At 42.2% G+C, this 27,697-nt stretch overlaps 1 protein-coding gene and 1 non-coding gene across 5 annotated transcripts in view; both read right to left on the bottom strand.

The window, feature by feature from the left end:
• The window catches only part of BMPR1A (bone morphogenetic protein receptor type 1A), a 211,867-nt gene that overhangs the window by 76,669 nt on the left and 107,501 nt on the right, over positions 1-27,697 (bottom strand). Inside the window, exon 3 of one of the 4 annotated variants that reach the window (XM_066242036.1) lies at positions 4,164-4,220. The exons of the other annotated variants lie outside the window; for them this stretch is intronic. The gene's annotated coding sequence lies outside the window, so the exon portion shown is untranslated. The remainder of the gene's footprint in view (positions 1-4,163; positions 4,221-27,697) is intronic. 4 annotated transcript variants of the gene reach the window in all.
• On the bottom strand, positions 17,674-17,749 carry TRNAA-CGC (transfer RNA alanine (anticodon CGC)). Its single transcript has one exon. It is a non-coding gene; the product is annotated as a tRNA-Ala (tRNA).

The raw sequence follows: 27,697 nt of genomic DNA, 5'->3' as shown, positions 1-27,697 counted from the left end.
GAAGATACAAACAAGTGGAAGCATATACCGTGCTCATGGTTAGGAAGAATAAACTCATTAAAATGTCTATATTACCCAAAGCAATTTATAAATTCAATGCAATACCAATTAAAATACCAATGACACTTCAAAGATATAAAAAAAATATTCCAAAAATTTATATGGAACCAAAGAAGAACACGAATAGCCTCAGCAATCTTGAAAAGGAAGAATAAAGTGGGAGGTATCACACTTCCTGATATCAAGTTATACTATAAGGCCATTGTACTCAAAACAGCCTGGTACTGGCATAAGAACAGGCTTATAGATCAACGGAACAGAACAGACAACCCAGAAATAAACCCACAGTTCTATGGACAACTGATATTTGACAAAGGAGGCAAGAGCATACAATGGAGTAAAGACAGTCTCTTTAAAAAATGGTGTTGGGAAATTGGACAGCTACCTGCAAAGAAATGAAACTAGACTACCAACTTACACCATTCACAAAAATAAACTTAAAATGGATAAAAGACTTAAATGTAAGCCGTGAAACCATAAGCATCTAGAAGAAAACATAGGCAGTAAGCTCTCTGACATCTGTCGCAGCAATATATTTGCTGATTTATCTCCATGGGCAAGTGAAATAAAAGACAGGATAAACAAATAGGACTATATTAAACTAAAAAGCTTCTGCACAGCTAAAGACAATAAGAACAGAATAAAAAGACAAACCACACAATGGGAGAACATATTCGACAATACGTCTGATAAAGGGTTAATAACCAAAATTTATAAAGAACTTGTAAAACTCAACACTGGGAAGACAAACAATCCAATCAAAAAGTGGGCAAAAGAAATGAACAGACACTTCTCCAAAGAGGACATACAGATGGCCAATAGGCATATGAAAAAAATATTCAACATCACTAATCATTAGAGAAATACAAATTAAAACCACAATGAGATATCACCTCACACCAGTCAGAATGGAAAACAATAGAGTTAAGAGCTGGAGAGGGTGTGGAGAAAAGGGAACCCTCCTGCACTGCTGGTGGGAATGCAGACTGGTGCAGCCACTATAGAAAACAGTATGGAGATTCCTCAAAAACTTAAAAATCGAACTGCCTTTTTACCCAGTTATCCCACTTTTAGGAATATACCCCAAGAACACCATAGCACTGTTTCAAAAGGAGAAATGCACCCCCATGTTTATGGCAGCATTGTTCATAATAGCAAAGATCTGGTAACAGCCCACGTGTCCATCAGTGAACGAGTGGATTAAAAAGCTTTCGTACATATATACTATGGAGTACTACTCAGCCATAAGAAATGATGACATCGGATCATTTACAACAACATGGATGGACCTTGATAACATTATATTGAGTGAAATAAGTAAATCAGAAAAAACTAAGAACTATATAATTCCATACATGGCAGGATATAAAAATGAGACTCAGAGACAAGGACAAGAGGGTGGTGGTTATGGGGGGGGGTGAGGGAGGGGTACACAAAAGACCAGATAGAAGGTGACAGAAGACAATTTGACTTTGGGTGATAGGTATGCAACACAATCAAATGTCAAAATAACCTGGAGATGTTTTCTCTGAACATATGTATCCTCATTTATCAATGTCACCCCATTAAAACTTTTTTTAAATTGTATATGGGATTGTTTTCTCAGTCTTTCTTTCTGATAGTTTATTTTGAATTTAATTTCTGAATATTTATTTTGTATTTTATTTTGTTGTATTCATTTATCAGTTGTAGTTCTAATAGTTTTTTGGAGGAATCTTTAGAGTTCTTTACATACAGTAGCATGTCATCCGCAAATAATGACAGTTTTACTTCTTCCTTTGCAAACTGGATGCCTTTTATATCTTCTTTGGTCTGACTGCTGGGGGTAGGACTTCCAGTACTATGTTGAATAAAAGAGGGGAAAGCAGACATCTCTGTCTTGTTCTCAACCTTAAAGAAAATACTTTTAATTTTTGCCCATTGAGCATGATTTTGCCTGTAGGGCTGTCACATACAGCCTTCACCATGTTGAGGTATGTGCCCTCTATTAAAACTTTGCTGAGAGTTTTTATTATAAACGGGAGCTGGATTTTATCAAATACTTTCTCTGCATATATTGATATGATTCATTTTCTTTATGTGATGAATCACATTGATAGATTTACATATATTGTACCAGCCTTGCCTCCCAAGAATAAATCCCACTTGATCATGGTGTATGATTTTTTTCATATATTGCTGGATCCAGTTTGCTAATATTTTGTTGAGGATTTTAGCACCTAAATTCATTAGGGATATTGGCCTGTAATTTTCTTTCTTTGTGTTGTCTTTGCCTGGTCCTAAGGCTTAGTTTTAAGACTAAGCTTTTCCCCACACCTGTGACCATTGCTTGATGTGGGGTTGTGCACTCTTGTGAGGAATGCCATTATGCCTCAGATAAGTGACTTTGTATCAGAGACTTCCTTGTTTGTATATTGGATTAAAGGTTTTGGTTTCTACACTATAAAGTGGGGCAGATCAAGAGCTTTCTCACTCTCAGTTCCTGAGTTTAGCATTAGAGAGGAGAACAGAGAGAGGAGAGCAGAGAAAGGCCACGTGGAGGAGAGGAGAGGCAGCCAAGATGGTGGAATGCTGAAGGAGAAGCCAGTTAGTGCAGAGTTTGTGCAGAGAGAAGGAGATGGAGAACAGAGGTGAATAAGGCTGGTGAGGCAGAAAACTCTGATTTTAGAAACTTGGATAAGTCCATTGGTTTTGGGAGCCCTGAAAGGAAAAGGGAAGTGTTTTCCCCACTGTGAGTATTTCTTGCCCGCCGGGTGCAAGCTAGGATTAAAGCTAATGGCCCACGAGTTATTGGCTCCGTTGTTTCATTACTGACTGTCCGAATGAAATGCTAACCTGCATGGGCCAGGCGACTGTGATGGTGGCCATGGCTACTGGCTTTACACTCATCAACCTGATAGTTGACCCTCCCCAGTCCAAAATGATATATATACCTCATTTTGCCTCAGTGTCTTTGAAATTTTCATGTTTATGTGAATTTTCAGTGCATATATTAAAATTTGATTTCTCTTATTAGTTGCCTGTATGTCTTTTGAATTATTCAACCAGCAGAAGAACTAAACAGCATAGAGGAAAATTTCCCCAGCCCTGACAGTTCCATATATCAGCTCTAGTATTTACCTGCTATGTAATTTGGGGTAATTTACTCAAATTATCTAGGTCTCAGTTCCCTTAGCCTCTAAAATGGGGTAATATTACTAATCTAAGAGTTAATAACTTGCAGCTACCCCATTATTAAATAATTTAATAAATGACAGATGTCAGCTGTTATGATTGATTATTATTAATAATATAAATGCTGATGACTTTCCCTTTACTTCTCCCATCATACTATTCCTACAATTAAGATACAATTTTATAAATTACATTAAATAGTCCAAATAGGCATCTAAATGAATTTCTTTTGCTATATACATAAATTTGTGGAGCTCATCCTTCAGAAAAATAATACTAAGGCAAAGTTACTCAAAATATAATTTATTTAAAAATACAAAATGTTAAAGCTCTACAAACAGTAAGAACGCTGAACCAATAGTTTGATCAGAATAAAAACAAAACAGGGAAAGACTGAGATCAGCTGAAAAAACAGACTAATGTCATTCTTTCCTCTTCTAGTGAAGCCCTCACCCTTAAAGTTTTACTTTCTAGTTGTGAGGTTTGGGAATTTTCAACAAGCTGGCCTGCTGCCAAATCCGTCAAGCAGTAAGGAAAAGACTAACTTCCAGAGTTCCTCCCCCAGGCAGCTCCAGGCGCCGGGTCTGACAAGCTTTCTGAGAAGGCCTGGACTCACTGCAGACTTTCTGGCTCCACAACCATTGTTTGCATGGCTGCTTTGCTCCTTATCCAGAGCTTAGATTAGCATAAGAATATTATCCTTTCCCTGAACAAGCAACTCATCCATTCCCTCCCCATTTTTAACCTCCACCCCCATCAATCCCTAAACTAATCTATACACACAGGATTCGAGCAATTCCACTCATGGTTATTTTTATATCAGTGTAAAAAGCAATTTCACCCAAATCTAAACACATACCCTTAAGAAAATAACATGCTTAAATAAATAGTTATATGTGTGTATTTGTGGTAATACACAAGAATCTCACCAAAAAGCCTGCCTTTGAGTACATGCTGTGGGAACTTGTGATGGGTCTTTGAAAAGTCTGAAAAAGAAGCAAAGAGGACCAACCATTTAGCTAAATTCTGACCTACAGCACAGATGGCACAGTCTCACTTTATAAAGACAATTCTAACTGCCATGTCTTTGTGGGTCAAATAAGTTTGAAAATATGAAGTATATGTTTGCTAGTTTATAGTTTGCATTGGATGTGGGGGACAGGCTATAAGCAGGCAGGGTCCTTATAGCCTAAGGCTTCGTTTCGTAAAAGGGTGGGAAAATAAGCCTTTCCCACCCTTTTAATCCTAAAATCTTTTCAACACTAAACTTTTCCCCACACCCTTGACTATTGCATGATGTGGGGTGGTGTACTCTTATGAGGAATCCCATTATGCCTCAGATAAGTGACTTTGTATCAGAGACTTCCTTGTTTGTATATTGGATTAAACTGCAGCAGTTCTCAACCTGTAGGTGACCCCTGTGTTCTCAATCTGTAGTTAGACCCCTACCAGGGTCGCAACCCACAGGTTGAGAACCGCTGGATTAAAGATTTGGATTTCTACACTATAAAATGGGGCAAAGGAGCCTGTGCTGGAGGAGAGCAGAGAAAGGCCAGGTGGAGGAGAGGAGAAGCAGCCAAGATGGCGGAGTGCTGAAGGAAAAGCCAGTTTGTGCAGAGTTTGTGCAGAGAGAAGGAGATGGGGAACAGAGGTGAATAAGGCTGGTGAGGTAGAAACCTTTGATTCTAGGAAACTTGGATAAGTCAGTGGATTTGGGAGTCCTGAATGGAAAGGGAAGTGTTTTCCTACTGTGTGTATTTCTTGCCTGCCAGGTGCAAGCTAGGATTAAAGATGATGGTCCACCAGTTCTTGGCTCCATTGTTTCATTACTGTCTGTTTGAATCAAATGCTAACCTGCACGGGCCAGGTGGCTGTGATGGTGGCTGCGGATACTGGCTTTACAATCTTCATTACCTACTGGTCACTGGTTTTATCATCATCCCTGAAATCACTTTTCAACTAGACTTTACCTTTCCCCAATGCTCAATTAATTACTCAAAACAAGTTTAACACATTAAACCTTTGTATTTCTTATCAATCATTTCCTCTTTGTTCAAAACCTTTCACTTTCCTTCTGTGCCAAGATTATTGTCCCCAACACAAGTACAAACTCATGGATGGAAAAAGGGGTTCTATGGAAAGTGATATCAGAGGGTGTTCAGATCATAAATTCCTAACTGGGCAGGTTTTGTGGACAGTCATGCCCCAGGCCTATAACTTTGTAAAGCCAGTAGCCATGGCCACCATCACAGTCACCTGGCCCGTGCAGGTTCGCATTAGATTTGGACAGACAGTAATGAAACAACGGAGCCAAGAACTGGTGGGCCATTACCTTTAATCCTAGTTTGCACCCGGCAGGCAAGTAAAAACACACACTGGGCTCCAAAACCCACTCATTCAGTGCTCACAAAGCTACTGACTTATCCGAGTTTCCTAGAATCAAAGGTTTCTACCTCACTAGCCTTATTCACCTCTGTTCCTCATCTCCTTCTCTCTGCACAAACTGGCTTTTCCCTTAGCACTCCACCATCTTGGCTGCTTCTCCTGGCCTCCTCCATGTGGTCTTTCTCTGCTCTCCTTTCTAATGCTAATCTCTGGAATGGAGAGAGCAAGCTCCCAGTCTGCCCCACTTTATAGTGTAGAAATCCAAACCTTTAATCCAATATACAAACAAGAAAGTCTCTGATACAAAGTCACTTATCTGAGGCATAATGGGATTCCTGATAAGAGTGCACCACCCCACATCATGCAATCAGTCAAGGGTGTGGGGAAAAAGCCTTAAAACTAAGCCTTAGGGCAGGGGTCCCCAAACTTTTTACACAGGGGGCCAGTTCACTGTCCCTCAGACCATTGGAGGGCCGGACTATAAAAAAAAACTATGAACAAATCCCTATGCACATTGCACATATCTTATTTTAAAGTAAAAACAAAACAAAACGGGAACAAATACAATATTTAAAATAAAGAACAAGTAAATTTAAATCAACAAACTGACCAGTATTTAAATGGCAACTATGCTCCTCTCACTGACCACCAATGAAAGAGGTGCCCCTTCCAGAAGTACGGCAGGGGCTGGATAAATGGCCTCAGGGGGCCGCATGTGGCCCGTAGTTTGGGGACCCCTGCCTTAGGGTATAACCACCCTGCCTGCTTACAGCCTGTCCCCCACACCCAATGCAAACTTAGAAGCAAGCAAACATATAGCATATTTAAAAACTTATTTGACCAACAAACTTCTTTAATGCAAGGTTTTAGGCAAGCCCTGTTCATCGTTTCTGTGCATCTAGTTCATGGGTCCCCAAACTTTTTACACAGGGGGCCAGTTCACTGTTCCTCAGACCGTTGGAGGGCTGGACTATTAAAAAAAACTATGAACAAATCCCTATGCACACTGCACATATCTTATTTTAAAGTAAAAAAATAAAACGGGAAAAAATACAATATTTAAAATAAAGAACAAATAAATTTAAATCAACAAACTGACCAGTATTTCAATGGGAACTATGGGCCTGCTTTTGGCTAATGAGATGGTCAATGTGCTCCTCTCACTGATCACCAATTAAAGAGGTGCCCCTTCTGGAAGTGCTGTGGAGGCCGGATAAATGGCCTCAGGGAGCCACATGCGGCTCGGCTGCCGGCCTAGTTTGGAGACCCCTTATCTAGTCTAATGCACCTTTGAAATAAGCCTTAACCACCCTTAAGAAGGCACACAATCTTAAACAATCCAATAATCCAATCGCTGCCTTGCTTTCTCCCACCTCCATGTAAATCTTCCTTATGTTAATTCCAACTGTATACATGAAGCTGAAAAACTGATTTTCCAGAGCATTTGAAGTCTTGCTTCCCAGGTATACGTCATCAGTTTAGATTCCAGAACAGACACAAAAAAACTCGATGTTTCTTACATTTACAATGCCAAAAACAGAGAGGAAAGACAAACTGGCATGGCATTATATATAGTAGTACACTGATATGTTTTATGTCCCTCATTAGGAGCCTCAATATTAGGTGCAGAATACTGTATTTCCCCATGTATAAGATGCACCCTTTTTCGAAAGTTATGGGGTCTAAAAACTGGCTGTGTCTTATACAGTGGTTGTGGCATTTTAAATACCATAAATGGAACTGAGGATGAGGTAATATATGAAGATAGTGATTTGTCATTAGACACAGATGAGGACAAGCTAATGGATTAGAGTTTTGACAGGGATGAGGAGTTGTATAAATTTTATGATTAATAAATTTTGAATTCAATAACTTTAGGTAATACCTTTTTTTTTTTTTTCAATTTTGGGCCCCAAAATTAAGGGGTATCTTATATATGGGAAGCATCTTCTACATGAGGAAATATGGTAAATGCTTCTTGGATTATAAAGTATATTTTTTAAAGGAGATAATCTATTTCCAAAATACCACTCAACTATGTACTATTTTTTTAATCTAGCTTCTCCAAAGCTTTTTTGTTAGCCCTTTGAGTAGCATGAATGTTCATGTACATCCTCGTGCCTCCTGACCAGAGTACTATCATACACAAATTTTATTTTAAAAATGTGTAAGGCAACATTTAAAAAAGCAAAGGAATGTTCTTCTTGTTTCTATAAATTAGTTATCAAACAAACATGATTTTAAGTTAATAAAATTGTAATTGGAACTAATTTCATTTTTTAAAAAAAAAACAAAATTTACCACCAGGGGTCAGTGAGCCTGAAAAAAACTCACTACTCAAAGGGTTAATTATATTAAACAAGGAAAAACTCACAAAAAATTAGAACTAGATGATGCTACACAACACTTTTTAACAGATGTGTGCTCAGAAGAGATTCTTTTATTTTTGGGGAGGTTTTTAATGTTTTTTTCTATTTCAGAAGAGATTCTTAATGTCAGCTGCTTTCTTGTCTTTCCTCTGGAATAAGCACAAATGACCCAAAACAGGTGGAGTCAATCAGTGGCTGTGGAAATGGATGGGAGGGGACAGAGTTTGATCAACCCTCTAGGTGTATTCTGGGTAGTGGTAAACAATACTGCTTGTGTTTCTGCACAGTAGTTTTATAGAGATAAGTAGGTATAATGTGGTAGAGAAGAGTTCGGGACCTAGGTCTTCTGTGCAGATTAAATGAGTGAAACTGACGTATAGTATTTAATGGTAACTTTATGTTAGCACATCACCATCTTTATAACCGTTTGTATGACCCTCAAAGTAAGTAAAATTATTCCTACTTTTACAGAGAAAAGACAGAGTCAGGGAACTAAAAGTGACCTACTGAACTTCACATAGCTGGTACTTGAAAGACAAACTAAAACCCAGGCCTTACCCCAAGTGTAGAGTTTTAAGTGCAGTAAGTACATAAGCACATGAGTAAATACATCAGAAGGGAAACAGGAAGTTAATTTTTATTGAGCCACGTAAGATTTTATTTCATCTTCACAACCCTGAAGGAAAAAGTAAAGCTCAGCCAAGTTAAAAAACTTGCCAAAGTTCACACAACCAATAAGTAGCAAGTCTGACCCAGACAAAGCCCAAATTTCCACTTATTACTGCAGTCAGGAGCTGGGGGGTGATGAGAAAATAACACACACACACACACACACACACAGAAAGTACCAGGCCTGTTAATGCTATTACTATTGCTTTTCAACAACAGCAAAACCCAAAACAAACAAAAACAAGAAACTCACACTTGTACCTAAATGTTCTGCTATCCTGTCTCTCACTATCTGGAAAGTCTACCTACTGGAAACTAGAGAAAGCTGGAGGAGGGGCAAAGAGGCTTCCTTCTTCCTAATTTTGTCAGCCAAGGTACCCCTTGCTCTGGCAGCAGCAGTAGATTCCAGTTCCCAGGTTTCCCTAACCCCCATTCAGATCCAGTGGTAACTACACCTCAGGGTCTCAGTGTTGGCTCCTCAACACCCATACTCGGAGCTCCCTGGGTGTCAACACTAGCTTGGCTCTGAGCCCCAGACAGGGTCCATAGGAGCACACTTTCTCCAATCTTCCAGACTTTGTAAATTCAACCTCTCTGGGGTGGCAGGTGCTTCCCACAATTGCTACTTTTGTTTAGTCCCAGTGTTCCTTCAGTTTTTTCAACCCCCTAATATGTACCTGTGTAGTTACCCTATACCACATTCTCTGTTAAAATAACCAGTGTGCTTTCAGCTTTCCTGACTGAATTCTGCTTGACACCAGTACTTCAAGACAACAGATGCCAAAGAGTAACAGACTTGACTATTACACACTCACTATAAACACATTTATATATATATTCACTTCACCAAAGCAGAACCAACAGTATTTCTAATATTTCCTAAGTGCTTATAAAGCATAGTGTTTTTAAATATATATTCAAAGAGTACTGTAAGATATTCTGAATTTAGGAATGAATTCTAGACTCAGTACATTTCACTTTTTCTCACCACAAATAATTCTAAAGTTCAGAAATTTGTCAACGTTGGTTGGCTTTTCTAGTCTAACCTATATGACCCAAATCAAAATGCTTGCAAGAGTACCAAAATTTGGAATTAGTGAATCTGAAAAAACCTGAATATCTTAAAAAAAGATACTTGATAACACATACACACACAAAAAAAATAGACTGCTATAAGCAAGATTTACTTTTAAGATAGCTCAACTAGTATAAAAATTGACTTAATGTGACCAGCAGCTATAAATTTACTACTTCCAGTCTTTCTCCTCTCAACTCTCAAATCTTATAGGGCCTCCACTCTTAGTTTTCCAGGCCTAAAACCTTAGAATCATTCTTGACTACTCCCTCCTTCCTTCTCATATTCCATATTCTTTCAGCAAATCCTGTTGATGATATCTTCAAAATATATCCAGAACCAATGCACTTCTCACTACCTCCACGTGCTATCTCTCTGGTCCAAGTCAACTAACAACTTTTGCCTTGATTATTGACACAGCCTCCTAACTGGTCTCCCTGCTTCTACTTTTCCTCCAACTATAGTATATTCTCAGCACAGCAGCCAAAGTGATAATAAAAAGCATATTAAAACACATCAATCTCTGTCAAAACCCTGCAATGGCTCTACAACTCACTCAGAGTAAAAGCTGAGGTCTACAATGGCCCACAAGCCTCGCATTCCTCCCAGCTACAATGCTCCCCAGGCCCTGAAGTATGCCAGGGATGGCCCTGCTGTAGGTCTTCTCATTGGCAGGTCCCTCTGCCTGTGACGCTGCTCCCCAAGACACTGGTGTGACTTGATATCAACCTCTCCAAGTGGTTACTCAAATACCCCTGTTCTCAATTCCAGTGTTCCCACTCACTTTATTTAAATCTGTAATACTGGCCCTGGCCAGGTAGCTCACTGGTTAAAGCGCTGTCCTCATGCACTGAGGTTGTGGGTTTGATCCCTGGTCAGAGCACATACAAGAATCAACCAATGAATGCAGAAATAAATGAAACAACGAGTTGATATTTCTCGCTCTCTCCCCCCCCTCTCTAAAATGAAAAAAAAAAAAAAAGTTTAGCCTGACCATGTGTCACAGTGGTTAGAGTGTCGAACTGGGACATGGAGGACCCAGGTTCAAAACTCCAAGGCTGCCAGCTTGAGTGTGGGCTCATCTGGTTTGATCAAGGCTCATCACCTTGAGCCCAAGGTCACTGGCTTGAGCAAGGGGTCACTCAGTCTGCTGTAGCCCCACGTCAAGGCACATATGAGAAATCAATCAATGAACAACTAAGGTGCTGCAACAAAGAATCGATGCTTCTCATCTCTTCTGGTCTGTCTGTCCCTATCTGTCCCTCTCTCTGTCTCTCTCTCACACACACACACACACAAAGTTTAAGTTGTAATATCATCCTCATCTGCAGCATTCCTATCCTCCTTCCCTGGTATTTTTTTCCCTCTTAAGCACGTCATCCTATAATTAGATATATAATTTACAATTCATTTTGTTTATTGCCTGCCACCTGTTCCATAAAGGCAAGGATGTTAGTCTATCTTTTTCAGTCTGTATTTCTAGCACCTATATTGGTACTTGGCACAAAATGGATACTAAATAAATATTTGCTGAGGGAATGACTGAATAGCAGAAAGAATGAAAATGGTATACCAATTCCTTTTGTTTTCATATACAAATGAATCTTTCCCAAAAGGGCTGCAATACTACTTCATTTCCTTATCTCAACACCACTGAAACGATACAAAAACCATACCACTTCCTTTTGCTAACTTCAAGCACTGACTTGTGTCAAGATCCAGCGAGGAAAATTTTCCACTGTTTTCACTGCACTTACTCAAGTTAGAGATATAAATTCAAAAGGCTTGTATAAGTAAATATTACTTCTCAAGATCTAAAATATTGCCTAAGGCAAACAATGGCTTATACTCTTACAGTAATACAAAGTTACAGAAAAGTAAATACTTGTGGAAATAATCACAGACAAAAAAGAAAATATAGTCCTTTCTTTGGTATAAGCAATGTGGTCTGACAAAGGGAATTTCAAAGTAGTATTTAAACTCAACTGCAATTTCAGTAAGTAGACACAAGGTTCAAAGGTAGTATTTTAATGTAAATTTGTAAGTCATCAGCAGACCTAAGACCAGAGGGTGTTAAAATCAGACCATTAATGATTTTTCTCTGACAAGCACAAACAACAAACTATAGGAAACTAAACCTTCCAAACCTGTAGGTTGGTCTAAGAAGGAACACCCTTAAGATGACAAATTCCTGCTTATTAATGTGAAGCATCTGAAATTCCAGAAAGAGTTTTCCCCCTTGTGGATGAAACACTTAGATTTTATTTTCTTTACTCTGTGTCAGAACATCTATTCAGATTAAAACAGATGTTCAGGGTAAAACGTGCTGGTTTAGAGTGTTGTCATGAAGACATGGGATGGACCTAAAATTCAGTTATTTACAATATACAGCATTGCTTTGCATATTATTAAATTTTCTATAGATTATATAGACTATGTATATTTTTATAATTTTATTTTTCACTCAACACTGTGAGTTCCATGATGGATATACAGTTCCTTATTTTCATTTTCATTGTTATATAGTGTTCCATCCTAACTATATCTTAAGCTATAGTTATCCATTCTTCTGTTGATGGACATTTTAGGGTTTTTTTCATGTTTTGGTATTATAAACAATGCTGCAATAAATAAACACAGATGCTTTTGTTGTTGTTTGGGCCGATAAATCCATAGGACAGAATCCCAGAAGTGGAATTCTGGGTCTAGAAGTACAGTGGTACCTTGACACACGAGCACTTTAAATTACAGGCAATTTGAGAGCCAAGCAGTCACTCACAAGATTTTTTGCTTTAAGTCAGGAGCAGATATTTGAATCACAAGCTTCTGTCACCCTCCACTAGATGGCCTGCCAACTGTTCTGAAAGGGAGGAAGAAATAAACTTCCATAGAATGGGTTTTGTTGAAACAGCCTCTAAATGAAAGCGAGGAAAGTGTGGCGAAAAAGCCAAAAGTCAGTGAAGAAAATAATGATTAAGCAAGGTAAGAAAAATAGCAATTAAGTTTAGCGATAAAGTTACATATCATACGTAGTGTGTAAGTTAAATTTTGCAATTAAATGCAGCATTAAGTGTGTAGAGCAGGGGTCCCCAAACTACGGCCTGCGGGCCGCATGTGGCCCGAGGCCATTTATCCTGCCCCTGCTGCACTTCCAGAAGGGGTACCTCTCATTGGTGGTCAGTGAGAGGAGCACATTGACCATCTCATTAGCCAAAAGCAGGTCCATAGTTCCCATTGAAATACTGGTCAGTGTGTTGATTTAAATTTACTTGTTCTTTATTTTAAATATTGTATTTGTTCCCGTTTTGTTTTTTTACTTTAAAATAAGGTATGTGCAGCCCTGTCCGGTTGGCTCAGCGGTAGAGCGTCGGCCTAGCGTGCGGAGGACCCGGGTTCGATTCCCGGCCAGGGCACACAGGAGAAGCGCCCATTTGCTTCTCCACCCCTCCGCCGCGCCTTCCTCTCTGTCTCTCTCTTCCCCTCCCGCAGCCAAGGCTCCATTGGAACAAAGATGGCCCGGGCGCTGGGGATGGCTCTGTGGCCTCCGCCCCAGGCGCTAGAGTGGCTCTGGTCACAACATGGCGACGCCCAGGATGGGCAGAGCATCGCCCCCTGGTGGGCAGAGCGTCGCCCCATGGTGGGCGTGCCGGGTGGATCCCGGTCGGGCGCATGCGGGAGTCTGTCTGACTGTCTCTCCCTGTTTCCAGCTTCAGAAATATGCAAAAAAAAAAAATAATAATAAGGTATGTGCAGTGTGCATAGGGATTTGTTCAGTTTTTTTTATAGTCCAGCCCTCCAACGGTCTGAGGGACAGTGAACTGGCCCCCTGTGTAAAAAGTTTGGGGACCCCTGGTGTAGAGAGTAAGTTATGTTAAGCAATAGCGCATGAAATGAAAACCTCCTCCACAAGTGTCCTCCCCCTCCACCAGCATCTTTGCCCGACCTTGAAGGTAAATGCACTTCATAAACCAGTTTATTTCTTTACATTCTCTCTTATTATGTATATATATATGTGTGTGTGTGTGTGCATGTATGTATTTGTTATTTATAAAGTACATTTTCTTATTTAAAAGCATATAAAACAAAAAATTTGTGTGGTTTTTGGGGGCCAGAACAGACTAATTGCATTCCCATTAATTTAAATGGGGAAATTTGATTTGACACACGAGCAAACTGAGTCACAAGCTCCGCCATGAAACGAATTCAACTCATGCATCAATATACCACTGTAATTTTGATACATATAGTGGTAATCCCTAATGAGATGATACCACTTTGCACTTACAAATACACTAGACTGACATAAGAACTTTTTTTTTTTTACGTGAGAGGAGGGGAGATAGCGAGATAGCGAGACAGACTCCCGCATGTGCCCCGACCAGGATCCACCTAGCAAACCCAGTCTGGGACTGGTGCTCGAATCAACCCAGGGCCACCTGTTCTGCCAAGGGCCACTGGCATGAGCTATAAAGCATGCCGCAGATGGCTGCTACTTGTGTTGGGCTTGGTGGTGCCCAGGAGAGGCCAAGCTAGAACCAAGGCTGAAAATCAAGGCCAGGCCTGGGGCCACTTAGTGAGAGGCATGGGTTACTCTGAGGTCAGATGTTGCTTGTTTGAAAGATATTAGGAAACTTTGAGGCATGATGCAAGATAGGCCATTCATATGGAAAAGACACTGGAAACAGCTTGGGTGGGCCCACTGGATGAGTGGGCAGGGTGTCACTAGGGCAGGGCAAACAGTGATAACCAGGTTGATGAAACTCATATATGGCACTTGCCTGCCAGCTCTGTGGGGAAAGGGCTCAGAAAAGGAAAAATGGCCTTTGCCAGCACTTTTGCCTGGTAGAAAGCTGCCCCTCTTGCTCTCTCCCTGATGCTAGACAATTCAATTCCTACCTGTATGTCCATGGTGCCTTTTGAGCCACTTCCCCAGTACTGTATACAGCTCAGAGCTAGATAGTCAAGTAAGTCCATGTATGGGGTTGTAGGGCCACTATAAACGGCCACTATCACAGCCACCTGATACATACATGAATTCCAAACCGCCCTCTTGATGTTCCGCTTATCTGTCAGATCTCACCCTTACTGGACTATTACCCCTGAGGCAGAGGAATTCCAAGAAGCTGGCAAGCCCCCAAGGAGGAGCATTCTGGACATACCAGGACTTTTGATTCAACACCCACTTGCTCGAGACTCTCCTTTTACCTTATAAATTCGTCCCCCTAGCTCAGGGGTCCCCAAACTACAGCACACGGGCCGCATGCAGCCCCTTGAAGCCATTTATCCGGCCCCCGCCACACTTCTGGAAGGGGCATCTCTTTCATTGGTGGTCAGTGAGAGAAGCACATTGACCATCTCATTAGCCAAAAGCAGGCCCATAGTTCCCATTGAAATACTGGTCAGTTTGTTGATTTAAATTTATTTGTTCTTTATTTTAAATATTGTATTTTTTCTCGTTTTATTTTTTTACTTTAAAATAAGATATGTGCAGTGTGCATAGGGATTTGTTCATAGTTTTTTTTTATAGTCCAGCCCTCCAACGGTCTGAGGGACAGTGAACTGGCCCCCTGTGTAAAAAGTTTGGGGACCCCTGCCCTAGCTTGTACTGGTGCTCTTCTTCCCGTTGAAGTGCCCGGCAGGGTTCCTTTCTTCCTTTCAATAAAGCCTGTTACTCTGGTCTTTCGGACTCCCACAGATTCCAACATTTGGTGCCGAAACCCAGGACAGGGTACTAACTGCCTGGACGATCCCTCTTTGCCGTCCAAACTTACAAACAGGGAAGCAATGGGCAGCGGCAGCTCGCCCCGGGCTTACTCCCTGATTCTGTTTGGACGTGTAATTGTAGGTCGATTGGCCGGCAGTCTAACCCTGTCCTAACCCCTGCTGGACCAGAAGGTAAGGAGTTTCTCCCTTCCCCTTTCCCAGTCGGCTTCTCATTTCCACAAAATTTTCTCTGGTCGGACGGTTTTCTCTGACACGCCTCACATTTTGAGGGGTTTGTCTTTCAGTCTCAGTGGACTGCACGGAAGACTAGGCGCCTAGCCAAACCTCTCCACTCTCTCGGATTTCTCATCCTCGGAGCTCCCTGACAGGTGGTGACGACCTCTATCAGGGACGACTCCCCCACACGGAGATTCTCTCCTTTTGGGACAGTGACAAAAGGCGGGACGCCCCCTCTTGCTCACCTGTCTCCACTATGGGCTCTTCAGAGTCTAAGCCTTCCAACCAGACCCCTCTAGGATGTCTCATAAAAAACCTAAGTTGGGCCTCTCTGACCTAAAGCCAAAAAAATTCATTTTCTTCTGTAACATGGCATGGCCCCAATACAAATTAGACAATGACTCCCAATGGCTTGAAAACGGGACATTTGATTACAATATTCTTTTTTTTTTTTTTAAAGGATTTTTTTTTTTTTTTCATTTTTCTGAAGCTGGAAACAGGGAGAGACAGTCAGACAGACTCCCGCATGCGCCCGACCGGGATCCACCCGGCACGCCCACCAGGGGGCGACGCTCTGCCCACCAGGGGGCGATGCTCTGCCCATCCTGGGCGTCGCCATGTTGCGACCCTCCTGGGTGCCGCCATGTTGCGACCCTCCTGGGTGTCGCCATATTGCGACCAGAGCCACTCTAGCGCCTGGGGCAGAGGCCACAGAGCCATCCCCAGCGCCCGGGCCATCTTTTGCTCCAATGGAGCCTTGGCTGCGGGAGGGGAAGAGAGAGACAGAGAGGAAGGCGCGGCGGAGGGGTGGAGAAGCAAATGGGCGCTTCTCCTATGTGCCCTGGCCGGGAATCGAACCCGGGTCCTCCGCACGCTAGGCCGACGCTCTACCGCTGAGCCAACCGGCCAGGGCTCGATTACAATATTCTGAGAGACCTTGACAATCTTTGCCACCAGACCGGGAAAGCTTCTGAAATTCCTTACATGCAGGCTTCCTTCTCCCTTCTCTCCTGTCCTTAATTTCTGTGCCGCTTGTTCTACACACAGGCCGTTTTTGGCCAAAGAAACCTCACCTAAAACCTTTGCTTCTAATCTTGCCTTCTCCGCGGACTCCCAACTCTCTCCTTCTCCTGCCTGACCCCCGGGGGCACCACTTTCTCGGGACCCCTCTCTGGTTCCCCTGAAAATCTCTATTGCTCAAGTCTCTTAGCTCCAGAAAGACCCCTTCCTTTACAGGATCCTGTTTTCTTATTCACTTGCAAGTACCAGTCTCTCTTTCTCCTCCCCTGCTGGCCAGGGGCGCCTCCCTTCTCCACTGTGTTCATCCCCTCTCCCCTCCTTAGAAGCGGTGGCTCTGGCTGCGGTGCCTGTCTCTTCTCTGACCTCTCCTCCTTCCTTACAAACTGTGACTGTGCCTCTTCCCTCCTCATCCTCTCCTCTCTCCTCAGAGCTCTAAATCTTTTTAACTCCTCTGACCACGTGGTGCCACACCAGTACTTTACCCTCCTCCTCCTCCTGCAGATTCTGACCCTCCTTCTTTTCCATCCAGCTGCTCACACTGTCCATCCGTCTGCCTTCTCTCTTCCTCCCCTCTATGCTGGCAACTCCCTGCCATCTCGAAAAACTTAAAAAAAACAGTATATTAAGCTATGTAAGTAATCTGTCTTATCTCTGTTTGTCAGAAAATATCTCTAGTATAATTTTTTTTTTTTTTTTGCATTTTTCTGAAGCTGGAAACAGGGAGAGACAGTCAGACAGACTCCCGCATGCGCCCGACTGGGATCTACCCGGCACACCCACCAGGGGCGATGCTCTGCCCATCCTGGGCATCGCCATGTTGCAACCAGAGCCACTCTAGCGCCTGGGGCAGAGGCCACAGAGCCATCCCCAGCGCCCGGGCCATCTTTGCTCCAATGGAGCCTTGGCTGCGGGAGGGGAAGAAAGAGACAGAGAGGAAGGCGCGGCAGAGGGGTGGAGAAGCAAATGGGCGCTTCTCCTATGTGCCCTGGCCGGGAATCGAACCCGGGTCCTCCGCACGCGAGGCCGACGCTCTACCACTGAGCCAACCGGCCAGGGCCTCTAGTATAATTTTAATTGAAGTAAGTAAAGCACGCTCATTTAAATTCCTTAAGGGGTCGGGAACCTATGGCTTGCAAGCCAGATGTAGCTTTTTTGATGGCTACATCTGGCTCGCAGACAAATCTTTAATAAAAAATAGTAACATTAAAAATATAAAACATTCTCATGTATTACGATCCATTCATTTCCTACCGCTCATGTTCATGGTTGTGGGTGGCTGGAGCCAATCACAGCTGTCCTCCGGGACAACACCAAATTTTTATTGGATAATGCGTAATGGGCATGGGTCGTTGTATGGCTCTTACGGAATTACATTTTAAAATATGTGGCATTTTGGCTCTCTCAGCCAAAAAGGTTCCCGACTCCTGCCTTAATTCATAATGTGTATCTGAAGTCTTTAATGTGTAACTGTGTCTGTTTCTAAGGTCTTAACCAATAATTATCCGCCTCTTAAATCAAGGCTTACTCATCCCCACGGACTCTCCCTGCAATACCCCCATCCTTCTTGTTCAAAAACCTTCAGGGCTTATTGCCTTGTACAAGCCTTACATCTGTCAGTGAGGCGATAATTCCCCTCCATCCAGTAGTCCCTAATCTCTACAAGTTACTGTCACACATTCCCTCAAACACCACTCACTTCACAATCCTAACCCTCAAGAATGCCTTCTTTACCATTCTTCTACACCCTGACTCATACTTTCTGTTTGTATTCACCTGGACTGACCCAGACACTAATGAAGCCCAGCAATTTACATGATCTGTCTTACCCCAGAGGATCAAAAACAGCCCTTGGTCGAGCCAGCGACCTCGGGTCCAAGCTGGTGAGCTTTTTGCTCCAGCCAGATGAGCCCGTGCTCAAGCTGGCAACCTTGGGGTCTCGAACCTGGGTCCTCTGCATCTCAGTCTGATGCTCTATTCACTGCACCACCGCCTGGTCAGGCCTTGCCTCTTTCTTTATCAAGTTCCTACAGGCTCAGATGAGAGAAATCTCTAGGATTACCTACAATCAAATGCTCCTACACTCCTATTCCCCAATACCCCAAGGAGAACCTCAAGAGGGAAATATCAAATAGGTAGGGATGACAGCAGGAAGAAGCCACCCCTCAGCCCGAGAAGTTCCCTCCTGAATGTTCTCCAAACCCCCTTCCTTTTAAACTACACATACTCAGTCCTTCTAAAAACTTACACCAACAGGTTCCCTGTCTCTAAAAATCTCCACATGTCCTCCCATTCGAGAGGAACCAGACCAGCACGTCTCATGAGGCTCATCCAGGAGACCATGTATCACCATGTCACTCTGTCCACTCGGCACTCACAGCAAGCGATTCGCAATTATTACCTCACAAAATTTACTTCCTCACTCAGGTTTTCAGAGACATTGCCTGGTTCAGACCTTACAGCATGGAAATTGACGACCTCCTTAACTGGATGAGGGACTTGGCTTGGCAAGGTTCCCTTCTTGAGTTCTCTCCAAAAGAAGCAATAATTTTCCACTTTTTTTCTCCTTTCTCCTCATCACCCCTCACCATATATTATAAAATTAGTAACTGTCTTTCTTTTATATGTAACCAGAGTTGAGAAATAATAGATACGTGAATTCCAAACTGTCCTCTTAATGTTCCGCTTATCTGTCAGACCTCACCCCTACTGGACAGAGGACACCCCTATCGTCCCTGAGGCAGAGGAATTCCAAGAAGCTGGCAAGCCCCCAAGGAGGAGCATTCCAGACATACCAGGACTTTTGATTCAACACCCACTTGCTTGAGACTCTCCTTTTACCCTATAAATTCGCCCCCCTAGCTAGTACTGGTGCTCTTCTCCCCCAGAGGAGTGCCCGGCAGTGTTCCTTTCTTCCTTTCAATAAAGCCTGTTACTCTGGTCTTTTCGGACTCCCATGGATTCCAACATCACCTGGCCCATGCAAGTTCGCATTAGATTCGGACAAACGGTAATGAAACAATGGAGCCAAGAACTGGTGGGCCATTAGCTTTAATCCTAGCTTGCACCCGGCGGGCAAGTAAAAACACACACTGGGCTCCAAAACCCACTCATTCAGTGCTCACAAATCTACTGACTTATCCGAGTTTCCTAGAATCAAAGGTTTATAGCTCACTAGCCTTATTCACCTCTATTCCCTATCTCCTTCTCTCTGCACAAACTCTGCACAAACTGGCTTCTCCCTCAGCACTCCATCATCTTGGCTGCTTCTCCTGGCCTCCTCCACGTGGCCTCTCTCTGCTCTCCTCTCTGCTCTCTCCTCTAATGCTAATGTCCGGAACTAAGAGAGCAAGCTCCCAGTCTGCCCCCATTTTATAGTGTAGAAATCAAAACCTTTAATCCAATATATAAATAAGGAAGTCTCTGATAGAAAGTCACTTATCTGAGGCATGATGGGATTGCACCACCCCACATCAAAAAGGATGGGAAAGGCTTAGTCCCAAAACCAAGCCCCAGGTTACAAGGATCCTGCCTGCCCACAGCCTGCCCCAACACATATTAATATAATCACGCCCATTCCAAGCAAGAAGGGCAACTAATATCACCTGGGCAACGAAATTCCACGTGGGCAGTGCCATCTTTAACAAAGGGAGCATAATATATTTTATCTGCCAAACAGTGGTCCTTTAAGAAGAACTGTCTGGGACTCCAGCAGCCCTTCATCTCACTCAGCAACAATCCTTGCTGGTTTTTGTAAGGTCGGTGGATAATGGGGGATGGTCACATGGGAAACTCAGACCTGCCCACAACCAAGGGCGCCAAAAGCAGGCTTCACAGGAACCATTTGGAAAAAAGAGATTGTCTGCCAGCCAGTGGGATTTTACCACGTCATGTTAGCTCCACTTCCCTACAGGGACCCCTTTAATATCTCCCAGGCGGTTTAATCCGAGCAACTTCCCTAGCCTCCATCTTTCTTTCCTCGGGGCCAGGGAACCTTGCCAGGTGGGATGCGCTGTACTCAATAAAGCCTTTTATTATAACACACTTGGTGGCTCCGAGCCCCATTCCTTCCTTTTTGGCGGGGAAAAATACCTTACCGTTTTCACCAACAGAAATTATGGGGATTTCTCTTCTCAGTACTGGAACCCTGGGTTGAAGGGCCTGGTGTAGAGCTGGGACTCCTTGCTCCTCAGGGCAGACCTTCACAGCCAAGATATCCCTCCTTAATTTTTATCAACCACACAGGGGTGTGAGACCGGCCTGTGTCTCCACCCCTCCTATCAGTCTCAATGTGGTTTCTTCTTTATAGCCTTAGTTGTGAGACTTCTGTTCAGCTAGATTTCAGGTGGTTCAGAGTAATGGCTGGTCTGCAGTTTAGCTTTATTTCTGATGTGGTTTTGGGAGGATGCTGAGTACCACATTTACCTATGCCGCCATCTTAACCAGAGGTCTTGGGTTCAAAATTGTCGTTTTATTTGAGTTGTAAATTTTACTGGCATAGTTACTCAAAGTACTCTCTTATTTTTAAAAATTCTCTTCTATATCTGAGGTATATCACCCTTTATATTCCTAATGCTATTTGTGCTTTCTGGGTTTTCTTGGTCAATCATTCAAATCATTTGTTTATTTTATCAGTCTTTTCAAGAAACCAACTTTTGGCTTTGTTAGTCCCATCCACCAAAATCTTTTTTTTTATTTTTTATTTTTGTTTTTACAGAGACAGAGAGAGTCAGAGAGAGAAATAGATAGGGACAGACAGACAGGAACAGAGAGAGATGAGAAGCATCGATCATTAGTTTTTTGTTGAGGCACCTTAGTTGTTCATTGATTGCTTTCTCATATGTGTCCTGACCGTGGGGCTACAGCAGACCAATTAACCCCTTGGTCAAGCCAGTGACCTTGGGTCCAAGCTGGTGAGCTTTGCTCAAGCCAGATGAGCCTGTGCTCAAGCTGGCGACCTCGGGATCTCGACCTGGGTCCTCCGCATCCCAGTCCAACGTTCTATCCACTGTGCCACCACCTGGTGGGGCCCATCCAATATAATCTTTAAAAAATACTTTTTTCCATTAATTTCAAACCCCAATACTATCCCTCAGTAACTAGAAACTTGGATAAGTTTCGCTCTATGCCTTAGTTTTTCTCATCTGTAAAGTGGGAATAACAACAGCACCTACCTTATAGGGTTGGTGTAAAGATTAAATGAGAAAAACCCTGTAAAATACATGGAACAGTGTTTAGCACATAGCAAGTATTTTACAAGTGTTAGCTTTTATCTTTATCATCGATTTGACTTAAATTTATTCTGGTTTTCTTTTCCTAATTTAAATGCTTAGCTTATACATATTTAATTTTTATTTTTAAACAATTTTTTTTTTTTACAGAGACAGAGAGTCAGACAGAGGGATAGACAGGAACAGAGGGAGATGAGAAGCATCAATCATTAGTTTTTTGTTGTGCATTGCAACACCTTAGTTGTTCATTGATTGCTTTCTCATATGTGCCTTGACCACGGACCTTCAGCAGACTGAGTAACCCCTTGCTTGAGCCAGTGACCTTGGGTTCAAGCTGGTGAGCTTTTGCTCAAACCAGATGAGCCCGCACTCAAGCTGGCAACCTTGGGGTCTCGAACCTGGGTCCTCTGCATCCCAGTCCGATGCTCCGCTCTACCCACTGTGCCACCGCCTGGTCAGGTAACATTAAAATTTTTTTATTTATTGCCTGACCTGTGGTGGCGCAGTGGATAAAGTGTCGACCTGGAAACACTGAGGTTGCCGGTTCAAAGCCTTGGGCTTGCCTGGTCAAGGCACGTATGGGAGTTGATGCTTCCTGCTCCTCCTTTCTGTCTGTCTGTCTCTCTCTCTCTCTCTCTCCCCCCCCTCTAAAAAAATGAATAAATAAAAAAAATTTTAAAAAAAAATTTTTTTTATTTATTGATTTGAGAGAGAGTAAGAAAGACAGAGACCTCAATTTGTTGTTCCAATTATCCATGCATTCATTGGTTGATTCTAGTATGTCCCCTGACTGGGGATCTAACCTGCAACCCTAGCATATTGGGATGATGTTACAACTAGCTAAGCTACCTGGTCAGGGCTTTAATTAATTTATTTATTTATTCATTTTAGAGAGGAGGAAGGGGGAGGGAGGAAGGGAGGGAGGAAGAGAGGGAGGGAGGGAGGGAGAAAGGGGGGAGGAGCAGGAAGCTTCAACTCCCATATGTGCCTCAAACCAGGCAAGTGCAGGGTATTGAACCGGCGACCTCAGCGTTCCAGGTCAATGCTTTATGCACTGCGCCACCACAGGTCAGGCCATAATTTTCATTTTTAAATATGAGTACTCAAGGTTTCACTATGTCTCACAGTTTTAATATATCCTAATTGTCTTTATTACTTAGTTTTAGGTATTTTCTGATTTCCATTACTTTATTTTTGACCCACTGGATTTATAAAAGATATAAATTTCCATAGGTAGGTTTGTATTTACTGTTTGCTATTCATTTTTTCAAAACATTATATTTATTAATTTTAGCAAGAAAGAAAGGGAGGGAGGATGGGTGGGTGGGTAGAAAAGAAGTAGAGGGAAAGAGGGGAAGAAGGGAGAAGAGAGAAACATCGGTCTGTTCCTGAATGTGCCCTGACCAGGGATCGAATCTTCAACCTCAACATGTCAGGGCAATGCTCTAACCAACTGAGCTATCTGGTCAGGGCTGCTATTCATTTTTAACTAAAGTCACTGTTGACAGAAAATATGGTTGATATAATTATTTGAAATCTACTAGAACTTGCTTGCTATACAGCCTAGTAAAAGGTCATTTTAATAAAATGCTAACTTATAAAACCAAACTTAAGTTCTAGAACCAAATGACCATGTCATGCTCTGTACTTAAAAATCTATAAAACTCTCAGTTCACAGGATGGAATCAGCACGACATAAGAATTGTTAGGACCTGCCTTTGCTGGGCTGCTACCCTCCCCCCACTCCCCATACCCTTACAGTGTGCCAACTGTACTGAAGTCACTGTAGCCTATATTCAGAGGTCTTTCCTTCTAGACTTCCATTCCTTTGCATATCCTTTGTGCTCTTCCCGTTGTTTTTACCAGGTTAACTGTAATTCAATCTTTAAGAATTTATCTATGAATAATCTTTGTGAGCAGTCTGATTCCTATTCATCAGGCTGAGTGAGGGTCCCATCTCTGTACTTCAAGTGTACCTAAGATATGTACCATAGTTGCTTCACAGTTCTTGAGTAACATTCAAAACGATTTATTAATTACTTAGTATGTGCCACAAACTGAGACAGGCATGATCCCTCTACTTACAAGCCTTATTTAGTGAGATTATTCTATTTTTTTACTTATCTTGTATCAATCACTATATTATCCATTTTCTAGCACATTACTAAGCAAAGCAATAAATGTTTAATAAATGAATGAAAGGAATAAAAAATAATATCTTGTTAAGGGGAACATAATTCAGGAATTAAAGCAACTATAAAATTACATAACATACTCTTAATAGTTCTTTGTATGTATACTGACACCTAAAATGGCATCTCCCAAACATTACAGTCACGGCCAGTTACTACTGACCAAGCAATTTCTAAGTACTAGTCAAGAACTCTGCTCCTGTAACTATGCCCTCTAGTGATTTTTAGATGCCAGAGAAAAGAAATTTAGATCTGAGTCATCAAATGGAGAACCTTCTGAAAATGTATCTGCTTACTCCACATTTTAAATGACCTTTGCTCTAAGTTATTAGCTTTTTCTTAAAATACTATTTTTATATTATAAAATAAGAAATCTAATATATTCTACACACTTGACAAATATTAACTCATTTCATCTTTGCACTAACTTTATAAGAATCTGAAAATCAAAAAGTATTACAACTTTTTAGAAAAATATTAAAAACCAAATTAACTCAAGAGGGAATAAAATACTTAAGTGACCAGTGACCTAACTATAAAGCAGAGGTCAATGAAATGGAGATGAGAAGGTGGTGAAGGGGTAAGGAGGGCAACGGGTAGCAGGGCAGTGAAGGAGAATTGGACTTCGTAACATAGTGTTCAAAATTTTGCATAAGAACTTATTCATATCTTACTTCTGTAATGTTTTAAAAATTAAAAAATTGTCCGGAAAGACAATCCGACCTCCCCTAACCCATAACCTACAAAGATGGATCAAGAGAAGAGAGGGAGGAAAGGAACAAAGGAAAATAAGGTAGGAAGTAGACAGAGTTCAGAGGAACTGGAATTTCATTCTGAGATACCTAGATTGAAAATTACCTTACAAATAGGTGAAATATAAGATGGTAAAATGGAAAGAAGTATTAGGATGGAGGGTGAAGATATGAATTGAAATGTCACTACAGAATATGACAAGATGCTACCATAAACCTATGGCATGCTATGCCCACAGTATCATACAGAATTGCAATACATAAAGCAACCTAAGTCTAAAAACATCCAAACTGGAGAACAATCAAGTAAGAAAGCCAGGAGCATAGCTATCAAACTAAAGGTAAGAAAAGAGTCATGGTATCACAGTTAAGAAGAAGCAGTCTGATTTGAAGAGAATGGGAATCAACTTTCTCCTTCCTTCTGAGAGAATAGTAACTAAAGAGCCGAGGACAGGCCTGTAAGATGTTTCTGAGACCCTGAGTTCTAGGTTTCTCTATAGAAGAGAGTAGGTGTGGGACTAAGTTTTTAATGGGGTCCATGGAGAGACCAATAGTAAAGATATAGCTCAGTTTTTCCTCAAGCCTGGACATATAACTGCTTTGTTACAATGCAGTGACTCAACAGGCTGCTAGATCTAACAGATTTTGTGAGACCTAGAGGCAACCCTCATCTGCTAAAATGTTAAAGGATCTTGCAGTTAGGAGTGCCTGGAAGCACTAAGGACTCCTCCCAGGGCTTCAAGAAATAGGGAACAATCTATTGGCTCTTTTGTTATCAGTCCACAGGATAGAAACAATTCTGCCTTCCAAGCCTATCAACAGATGCCTCCAGTCAGATCTAAATGAGTGCTTAGGGAACCCCAAATCCCCAGGAGTGGGTGTAAAAATACACAATTCATTTAAAGGGAACTCAGCAACTGGATCAAAGGCTATGGTTAAACTCAGAACAGGTAGCTTGTATTTAAGCAGAACTAACAGATGACACTGTGTGACAGTGGACACCTAGGACACCAAGATGGCGTCAGTCATACCAGTGAAGAAGAAGAAACTCATGGATGTCAAAACAAAGGAGCTATCAAGCTGGATTCTTTTTTTTTTTTTTAATTTTTTTAAAAATATTCTATTTATTGATTTTTTTAGAGAGAGAGGAGTGAGAGAGAGAGACAGAGAGAGAGAGAAGGGGGAGGAGCAGGAAGCATCAACTCCCATATGTGCCTTGACCAGGCAAGCCCAAGGTTTCGAACCGGCGACCTCAGTGTTCCAGGTCGACGCTTTATCCCACTGCGCCACCACAGGTCAGGCCTCAAGCTGGATTCTGATGTGAGAGCTCAACCCAAAGGCACTGTTACAGCACCTCAAAGAGTGAGTTACTACCAGTATGACAAGTATGTCAATTTGAAGAACAGGGGTATTTCTGGGGTTCCTATGGTGCTAGCAGTTGATATGCTTTTCAATCACTGCTTTTCTTACAAAGAACTCAAACATGAGTGGCTATACAAGAACCACAGAAGAAGGCCCAGCAGGAAGGATGCACTCTGCAGTCCTCACCTTCATTGCCCCGCACCTTTCCTTGAGGAGCTCAACCTTTGCTGAATCCTTTATACACTAGCTGAGAATTAACACCTAATGAAAGATGACTGGTACATTAAAAAAATGTAAAATGTTTTTAAAAGATAAAACTGGGTGATTCAGAAGACTGCCAGTTTTGATTTAAGACCTAGAGGAGAGGTTCCTGGTGGATCAAGCTCCAGTGCAAGTGCCTTCATGCTCAGACTCAGACTATCTGTGGTAGGCAGAGATGCCGGGTAGCAGATTCTATGCAAAGTCCCAACAGGGGAGCTGCAGCACAGACCTCTAGATTTTCTGATGCAAGGACAAGCCTTCTGTAACACTGTATGAAAAGAGTAACTCCTGGTGTGATACTAGACCCAACATGGAACATCAACCCAACCATGAAACATCAAAGGTTTTGTGACGAGAGCTAACCATGACTCACCAAGTCACAGGTCCAGGAGAGCAGCACTCCAGTGTATGCTAAAAATGGTGTATTTATTTATAACAGGACCTAGGCAGATTCAGAGGGCACTAGCAAATTATAAGAGAGCCCAGAACCTCATGTCACTTACCTTATCACATTGATGTCTTTACTTCTGCTTACATCAATGACTCTATGGTAGGTTCCTGGTGACCCAATGACAAGAAAGAAAACCTTGGGGTCTGGTTAACAGATACAAGTCAAAAACAGATTGCAACTGCTCTGGAGCCCTACAAGGATGGCTCTGAAACACAACGATGAGGTGAAAATTCTTTCAGGGGGTATGGTGAGGGGAGAAATGGCCAGAGAAGACAAAACACAAATTCCTGGGAGTGGAGACTATTATGGCGGATTTTTTAGGAATAGGGAAGGAGCACACTTATAAAAAAAGATCAGGAATCTGGAGGACAGCCAGGTTGATGACAAAAAGTGCCAATCTTTATGTCTTATGTTAATGCCCACCCCAAAGCACCAGCAACAGAGGAGGCATTTAACTACATCCCAACTGCAGGTGGAATAACTTGTCAGTGGCCATCAGCCAGATTTTGCTCTGGGTCTCCTTAATGCTCGACCCACAGGGATATGAGTGGAGGAGCCACAGGGACAGAGAAAGTTTACATTGGCCAACAGCAAGGGTTCCTTCTTAAGAAGGTGAGCTAGTTACTGTCTGTGTGGAACACCAACTGACACATGTGGGTGCAGAACTAGCCCTTACTCCAAGGGTTTGCCTCCCCTACCACAGGATACACTATTGCCAGCACCATTATCCCACGGTTTGTACAGTATCTCCTGGGGAGC

The sequence above is a fragment of the Saccopteryx bilineata genome, chromosome 9, assembly GCF_036850765.1.
Source record: "Saccopteryx bilineata isolate mSacBil1 chromosome 9, mSacBil1_pri_phased_curated, whole genome shotgun sequence".
Lineage (NCBI taxonomy): Eukaryota > Metazoa > Chordata > Mammalia > Chiroptera > Emballonuridae > Saccopteryx > Saccopteryx bilineata.
This window is presented reverse-complemented; position numbering and strand designations above follow the sequence as displayed.